This window comes from Pyrus communis, chromosome 6, assembly GCF_963583255.1.
Source record: "Pyrus communis chromosome 6, drPyrComm1.1, whole genome shotgun sequence".
NCBI lineage: Eukaryota > Viridiplantae > Streptophyta > Magnoliopsida > Rosales > Rosaceae > Pyrus > Pyrus communis.
In genome coordinates, this window is record NC_084808.1 from 2,505,873 (window position 1) to 2,511,872 (window position 6,000).

The window sequence follows — 6,000 nt, forward strand, 5'->3', positions numbered from 1 at the left end:
AAGCAAAATCAATTTATGGTGCCCAACAAAGCTTCAACACAAAAGCTTCATCTACAAAGCTTCAACACAAAAGCTTCACCTACAATGCTTCAACACAAAAGCTTCACCTACAAAGTTTCAACACAAGAGCTTCATCTACAAAGCTTCAAAACAAAAGCTTCACCTACAAAGCTTCAACACAAAAGCTTCACCTACAAAGCTTCAACACAAAAGTTTCACCAACAAAGCTTCAACACAAAAACTTCACCTACAAAGCTTCAACACAAAAGCTTCACCAACAAAGCTTCAACACAAAAGCTTCACTTACAAGGCTTCAACACAAAAGCTTCACTTACAAAGCTTCACTTACAAAGCTTCAACACAAAAGCTTCAACACCAAAGCTTCAACACAAAAGTTTCAACACCAAAACTTCACCTACAAAACTTCAACATCAAAGCTTCACCCAAAAAAACAAAAAAAAAAAAAAAAAAAAAAAAACATTTTCGAAAATTCAAAAGAAAGAAAGATGAGCCTAGGCCTTCCTTTCTCTAGGCCTAAACAACTTTCATACCAAATATATATGAAGGAGGAGTTTTGGGCAACCACTTAGAAAGGAAAATGGTGAAGTTTTGTTTGGAAAATTGCCTACTAGCAAGATACCTCCCTCGACCGGAGACTTGGGGGACTCCTACCATATACCACTACACCTTGGTACTCAGAAATTTCACAACTACTCAGTGCCTTGGATTTTTCAAGTCCTCAACCAAGAAGTTTTCCTCACTCAAGAAATTAAGGGAGCACTACTTCAACCTACAGGGTCCACCCACGAAGTTTCAACATGTAAACTTCAACAAAATAAAAAATTCAAAGAACTTAGTGAAGGATACCTTAGTGTATTTAACACAACACGTTGAATGAAGTAAAACTTATTTATTGATATCTTCGATAAATTACAAATGCGTGCATACACATGAATCAAAACAAACAAACAGGAGGGCGCCTTCACAAAGGCTGCTCAGGAGAAGTCTCAACACTCGGCAAAGTCCCAGAAATAGGAGGCACCGGAGGGTGATTATTTGGAGCCTTAGTACTAGGCAGAACCCCAGAAAGAGAAGGCACCAGATGGTTGATCATTTAGAGCTTCAGTATGTGGTACAGCCCCAGAGGATAAAGGCAACAAATGCCTTTCGAACAAACTCACAAACCTCTGATGATCATTTAAAATCTGACCCTCGGATTCCTGTAACTGGTCAAGCTTTCTCTTCATGGTTGTAGCATAGCTATGTGCGAGCATGTGCAACTGTTTATTCTTGTACTTAAGCCCTTTGATCTCCTGTTTGAGACTTATCACTTCAGCCGCCAACGATTCAACTTGGCGGGTTCGAGCAAATAGGCGTTAGGCCATATTAGACACAGAACCTGCACATTGAACACTGAAAGCCAGAGAATCCTTAACAGCCAACTCATCGGACCGTTTGGAAAGTACTCTGTTGTCTTTGAGAGTAAGAAGATTCTTGGCCACCACTGCAGCGGTCATATCATTCTTCATCACAGAGTCCCTAATAATAAGGGGACCAGTAGGAGATAAGAAGGATGGGCGCCATATGTTATCTTGAGGAGACATGGCTACCTCTTCTACAGCATTCAAATCCAAACGATGGTCGGAGGGGCCAGACATTCTCATAAAAGATGAAGAAAAAAAATGAAGTACAGTAAGTCTCAGAAGTACGAAGATAAGGGAAAAATTCCTACAAGCAATAACTTTCAGAATGGATTCCTTGAACTTAATTGGTGCTCCTATAAAAGAAAGAGCCAGATTTTCAATAGGGCTGCTTTTTCAAAAATCGAAAAGACACCACTCTCCAAATTTCGAGAAGCGGATTTCCTAGGTTAAAATTTATTAGCAATCTCCACACGCGACATCAGTTCCTCGGATACCAAGGACAACTTTGCCAAAGAACTCTGACAAAGTTAGGACAGGTAAATGTTGAAGGCCCAGTTACCCTACTATTACCCACAAGGATAAAGGAATAGCACCACTGCTTGATTATTGGAAAATCCTTATGTGTGTCAATCTCTGTGCTCTGTGGCAAAGCAGACTTGCAAAAATGCCCAACCTTTCTTCACATCTGAGAAAACACTCCTAACAGGATTGCTTGCCCAGAAATCGAAGAGGCACCGCTCTCCGAATCTCGAGAACCATATCCCCAACAAGATTGCCTGCTCAGAAATCGAAGAGGCACTGCTCCCCGAACTTCGAGAAGTCGGATTTCATTGGATAAAATTTGTCCACAATTCTCACACGCAACATCAGCTTTCTGGATACCACAGACCACTTTTTCAAAGTGCTCTGACAAAGTTAAAACACGTGAACCTTGCAACGACCACTACATTGCTTTAACCAAGAAGAGTAAAGGAACAGCATTACCACTCGCTATTGGGACAATTCCTATATATGTCGACCTCCATCCTCCACAGCCAGGCAGACCTACCAAATAAAAAAAAATGCTCAACCCTTCCTCACATCCGAAATGGCACTCCCAATCTAGCCTCTCGAAATACTCTGTTTTCTTCTCCTTCGATAATACCCATGCCAACCAGCCACATCAGAGCAAGAATATCTCATATCATCAGGGTTGAAAGCAAGAGTATCCCATATCATGCTTTTTCCCTGTCTTTTCCTTTGCCCTTGCTCTTACTTGCAAGACAAGGAGAAAGAATGCAATCAGTCGGAACCTGAAATCAAACTTCCGATCTATAACTGATTGCCCGGAACCTTTGCCTGGTCGCTTGCCTAGCATTGCTCTCAAGTACTCATCCTCAACTGTTGTCAAGGTCATGAATTCCTTCGGCAAATACCTTAGAACAATTGGTACGATATTGGCTCTTTACACTGAAGCTGCCAAGCATGGATGAGTCATTGAGAAGTAGTGCTCTGAATGACCATTTAAATGCAAAGGTTGCGCACCATTTCTGCTATACAAAAGATTGAAGCAGAAGGTTCAACAGCGAGCTAGAACAGATCGCTACAGCACGACGCCCTTTCTTGTGGAACCGCACAATCCAGACGGAAGAGTCTAAGTCAAATCCAAGCTCGGCATCATTGCTCTAATTGAAGAGATCGAGAAGCCTCAACAGCCTTTTGCTAGCACCGTCGTCGAAGAACAAAGCTTCGCCATACCACATCTACTACTTTGTTAAACAGCAAAAGTATCCCATATCATCAGGATCGAGCATACTCCAGGTCTAACAGACTTGTTTTGACCCTCAAATTCTGGAGTCGGCTCGCTTTTTTGGAGGAAACCAGAAAACCCTCTAGCCCAGTTCAAGAATACACCTGTGGAAAGTCAAGTACAACAAAGCACGTGCCAATTCGTCCGTTTTCTCCTAAAACAAGAGTACCTCATATCATCTATTCTCCCTGTTTCTTCTCTTTATCCTTATTGCTGAATGAGAGACAGGAAGAATGAGTACAATCAGCCGAAATCCAAGATCAACCTACCAATCTGAGACTGCTTGCTTGGAACCTTGATTGCTTACCTTGTCTGTCACCTCCTTCGGCAGATCTCCTCGCTTAGAGACTTGGGGGACTCCTACTATATGGTTTGTATCGCACTTGACCAAACCCGAAACTACAAGTAAGCTTCAAATGAAAATGATACATTACCTTGTGCATCAACACCAACTAAATATACCACTCCTGGATGAAGGAAAAGTACTTCCAAGAGAAGATGCCACATCTACTTACAGGACAAAGAAGACAAGTGAAGGCGACACCACACTTCGGTACTTGGAAGTTTCGTGATTACTCAATGGCTTGGATCTTGCAAGTCCCCAACCGAGGAGCTTCCCTCACTCGGGAACTTAGGGGAGCACTGTTTGTATCATACTTGACCAATCCCGAAACTACTAAGCATCGGTCAACAACATACCGTCAAGGACCCACAAGACTTTTCCTCCAACCAGGAGGCCAATCACAACACGACACATGTCGGTATCAGAAGCCAATCACAGCGCGACACGTGTCGATATCAGAGGCCAATCACAACACGACACGTGTCAATGTCAGAACAAAGCTAGAAACTCTCTTCTATAAAAGGGGATCATTCTCCCACAATAATCCCTAATGTCATTTGTACTAAACTATTCACTAGAACTCACAAAAAGAGAGCTTGAACCTATGTATTTGTGTAAACCCTTCACAACTAATGAGAACTCCTCTACTCCGTGAACGTAGCTAATCTGGGTGAACCACGTACATCTTGTGTTGTTTGCTTCCCTATCTCTATTCATTTACATACTTATCCACACTAATAACCAGAGCAATCTAGCGAAGGTCATAAACCTCACACTTTCTGTTGTACCAAAGTCTTGCCGATTTTGTGCATCAACAATTATAATTGACAAGAAAGAATTGACGAAGGAAAGACTAATTTTCCTTTGAATTTGACAAAATAGTGGATGAAATCTATCGACAAGGGGTCAATTGGCTTATTTCAAATAATTCAGAGAGTTAATTTACCAAAAACATAGTTTAGAAGATCAATTTCAACTGGAATAATAATTCAAGGAGTCAAATGGCAATTTACCCTTTAAAATATTGTATGTAAAATGCCATGGATTGCTTTTCCAATAAAAAAACAAGAACGAAGCAACAAATCAAAATTAGATGGGTTTTTATTACCAATGATCTTTAAAATTGACTCATCACATCAAGATGATATTTCAAATTGAAAATTAATCAATGTAGTCTTGAAAATGGATATCGCAAATCAATATGGTCATTTCCTTACAATTCTATTAAAAATTTGTTATGTGGAGGCACATAACTGGGTTCCACCAGTCTAATTAAATATTATTATTTAATTTTAAAATATTTAAATAATAAAAAAAATATTTTGTAATTAACTAAAAAATAGAAAGAAAACAAAATCAATGTTCATTTTCTTCTTCCCCTCCCCTTCAAGTACACAGACGCTGACGAACCCAGACAGAGGTAGCTGAAGACACGACAGCCAACCACTGCAATTGGAACCGCGTGGCGGTGAATCGGTGTCGAATTCACTCGCATTGTCCGATTTGTCGACAAGACCTCGCCGAAATCGAGAAGAGAGAGAAGAAAAATGAGAGATGGAGAAAATCAGGGAAGTGGAAAGGAGGATTGGGTGGTGGGCGATGTCGCCGCCGACATCGTTGTTGGCGTCTAGCTGCTGCAGTCGAGGAGAAAGGGGAAGAGAACAGACAATTTTTGGTATAAAACCAAATTTCGCAGTTCGGTTTCTAGCTGTGATGTGGCCGCGACATCGTTGTTGGTTTCTTACCTCAATCTCCTAGTTTGGTTTGGTGAATTTGGGAGATAAGAGAGGAGGTTGGGTGGGAAACGGGATGAACTGGCATCGAGGAGAGAGGAAGAGAGTAGTGGGAGATTTTTTTTCTCAAATTTTAATTATTAAAAAATTATTTAATTAACTTTAATATTTATTTAATTAGTTAATCCACATTACAATATTTAATTAAACTTGTGGGGCTTAGTTATGTGCCACATCAACACTTAACTGAATTTTTAACGGAAGCTTGACGAAAGGATTACATTGATTTGTGATGCCCATTTTCAAGAACTATATTGATTGATTTTTAATTTTATGGACCTTCTTAATGTGGTAGGTCAATTTCATGAATCATTTGTGACAAAAACCCAATTTGGATTTATATATTTGCCACATGAACTGATGAACAGTGGTTGAGCCAATTTGGATTTATATATTTGCCACATGAACGGATGAACAGTGGTTGAACCAATTGTCATCACGATCCAACCACAGCACATGATTACTTACGTAATGGGGTTTTGACAATTGGCAAACACGTGTAACTTTTTAAACATATGTCTTCATTTCATTGGCACAAACGATTGGCAGTATACCCGTACAATGCAAGTTATTCTCGTAATTTTGGTCGGTATAGTAATCGCCCCCAAGTCCCTTGGATTCTTACTTTAAAATGCAGAAAACATGGACGAA